Here is a 3237-nt window from a genome sequence, read left to right as displayed (position 1 = left end):
CTTACAAATTTCTTCGTATTCAAATATTCAAGTTCATGTTGAACTACGATATGCTTGTTCATTATACTTTTTACCTCTTTTTTCCTTTTCCAATATCAATTCAAATCACCAAGTCATTATTAACACTAACAAATTGGCACGCGCGTTGCGCTTGCGAAGCTAACAAAGTACAACAACAAAAATAAATATTTCAATATACTTTAACATGATTATAGAAATTTTAAAAGCGCACACAAATTAGGGAGAAAAAAAAAACATTATATCCGAACAAAACCAACTGAATACAGGAATTAAAATTTATAGATTTTTTTTTTTTTAATAAAAGCAAAAACGTAGCAGGTTAGGTCTAGAAACAATTGCAAGAAGAATACGTTCTTAAAAACTCTAAGGAACGAAATGTAAGCCAAACAAATGTTATTACATAAGCAAAACTGATAGCGAGAATGTCTAATTCTTAGTTCTTACATCTACATCGATTCTTGGGAACATTGAATTTGCAAAAAGTGAACTTATTTGAAACATATTGTAAATTGAAGCATAAAAAATCAGCATGAGTCACAATGAGGACTTGCATGCGGGCTATCTTCATCTTGAGCCTGAACACTTCATATATGTTGTCCATTTGCATTGTAGACTTAAATGTTTGGTGACATGTCTAGTCTTCAAATCAAGCACGTTCTATCTTGGTGCATTCCTTAGCATGGTTGCATGTAAAAGTAATTCTTTTGAATTTAGACTCAACATTGATCAATAGCTCATTCTTGTATAGTCTTCAATTGAGGGTGCTTGGCGTTTAAGTGATGTTGCTGATAGAAAAGTGGTCTGGATGAAAAACTTTTCTTCTGTGTGCAATGTTAACATGTATATTAAACAAAATTTGTTTGTAGAATCAAATTCCATTTTTAAAACAACACCATGGTCTTTGATATCTGTAAATTTACCAACTCAATATCTGGTAGCAAAAAAGAATGCAAAAGACAGGTAAAAATAATTAAATAAATAAAATATACTGCTAATAAGACATCCCATACAACAAAAGAAGAACTATTAAATACCGCATCGTTTTTATTCGGGGACATCATGCTAGCAAAAAGCACGGAATATAGACACTCAATGTTTGAGATATGATAAAGCGTTGAGATATGTTCTTCTGAGCATTCCTGCATACATATGTTTTATCAGCAAAAAACACATTGAGCAAATAAAAAGAGTACCTACTCACATCAATTTGAGATAGAGAAAAGTCCTTACAATGTTAAGAGTTCGTTTCCAAAGCATGCATATGGATGTTTAAGCCAATTTCTGATAACTCTGTACACATTTTTTTTCAAGTAAATTGGGCACACCTGTTGTGCTTGCTTCACTGAAAAAGTCATTATTGTTCGATCGATCAGTGAAAATCAAGTGATCTACAGTATATCCTTAACAATAATTGAATGAGATGAGAAATATTTGAAGGTCTGGATAGATAAGAAATTAAGAATCAAATAAACACAGCTAAAAGTGTGTATGCCTTCCCAAAATTGAGTACATCCAACAATGAGCTTCCAAATGCATGACAATTCTCAATAGCAAATGTACTTCTCTTGATGTACTTGTGAACTTAATCGGAGGCTTATATATTCAAAGGGACCTCGTTCTAACTTCAAAAGCCAAAGATATAATAGAAAAATAAGGGCCAGATTACCCATATTGAGCCCACCAGCTATGACTCGCCAAAGAGCCCTTACATCCTTTCAACATTGAAGCCACCAACTATACCTATGTTACCTACGGTTGAGCATTTCTGTAACATAGGCCAGAGGCAATTTGACAAACCAGAAGTTTATATTACCACTTCATCTCTCCACATTGACAAACTACACACCAGTTCGTAAATGCTGTACTTATGTTCTCATAAGAAGTATATACTTTTTAACAAATTATAGAGTACAACTTTATAATGAGAGCATGGAATTATATATATACTATATAATTGCTATTATATAGAATAGTAGTGGCTATGAACTATAGTCATATAGTGTCTAATAGTTATATTGTATCCGATATCATTTATTAATTATATAAATGCTAACTATAGTGACAAACTACAATTTCCATAAGAATGGCCACTCCACCGGTGGGCCTTCAATAAAATGATAGCTCTTCTTTGGGACACTATCCGGTTTGAACTGCCCCTGCATTACCGTCCATGCCTTAGTTGAAGCCACGCAAACTTCGAAACCATTACAAGTAAACAAACAAAGACAACCACGGTTGATAATCCTTTGATGCAAAAGCTTAAAAACTAAAGTCTCGGCGTGCTAATGGAATCAAATTATAAAAGCATAAAGGAAGCAAACTCCTTAGGTCAGCCACCAGACCACATACTATGACGGGCCAATACTGAAGTATGTTTCTACAAATAGGACTAAAGTAGTAGAAAATGAAAACATACTAACTTGGTAATGCAGGTATACAGCTCTTGTACATCCCATTTTGAACCCACAAAGTTATCGTACTAACGCGGTCATTTCGAATTATTACTGATTTGGACTAACCACGAAAGCGACCTTATAATCAACTTTTTCCCGCACCCTTCCGGTTATTTCTTGCTGAATTCCATGCCAAGTCTCGATTCGGTTAGTTGTATAAGAAAAGTATTGGCGGACATTTGGAAGTATTTTAACAAAGGCCTTGTTGTCGAGCAAGAAGCATAACCTTTCAGAAGACTATATTGCCTTTTTCGAAGTTCAATTTGTATTGGTTATTCTATATGTAAAGATAACTATGTTTCTTTGTTGCTTGATAAGAATCACAGATTGGCAACCGCTAGTAATCGTAGATCGTCATTTCAATCTCAAATAAATGAATCGATTGGTACATGCAAATTCTTGAGGAACCGAACTTTGCAGAGGAACGATACAATCTTCGGATGAGCTTGTTGAAATGAGTCGGGGCGATGGGAAGGCTGCCTTTGCAATCGGAGATATACACCACCGACATGGTGAGTCTTATTGACAGATTGTACCTGATTTCTCTCCTCCATCGGGAGTCGGTTGAGGTAGGTGGAGTTTGGATGATCCAGTTTCTTAATTCCACGTTCTTGGTTGGCTCGCAAAGATGAGAATAGAGAACCTATCATCACTCCTACCAAGTGAGAGCAATGGGTTTTCGCGACACGAATCACACGTTCTACCTAACTCGGCTAATGACCGAGATGGGCCAAATCCTTTACCACATGGAGATCTGCTTTCC

The 3237-nt window shown here is 35.3% G+C and overlaps 1 long non-coding RNA gene across 1 annotated transcript; it reads right to left on the bottom strand.

Moving 5' to 3' along the window:
• Positions 1-976: 976 nt before the first annotated feature.
• On the bottom strand, positions 977-2022 carry LOC147510601 (uncharacterized). Its single transcript, XR_015216818.1, has 2 exons — positions 1252-2022; positions 977-1160 (listed from the first exon to the last, which is right to left on the bottom strand). It is a non-coding gene; the product is annotated as an uncharacterized LOC147510601 (long non-coding RNA).
• Between the last annotated feature and the right edge of the window lie 1215 nt (positions 2023-3237).

Source organism: Coptis chinensis, chromosome 3 (genome assembly GCF_015680905.1).
Source record: "Coptis chinensis isolate HL-2020 chromosome 3, ASM1568090v1, whole genome shotgun sequence".
Taxonomy (NCBI): domain Eukaryota; kingdom Viridiplantae; phylum Streptophyta; class Magnoliopsida; order Ranunculales; family Ranunculaceae; genus Coptis; species Coptis chinensis.
This window is presented reverse-complemented; position numbering and strand designations above follow the sequence as displayed.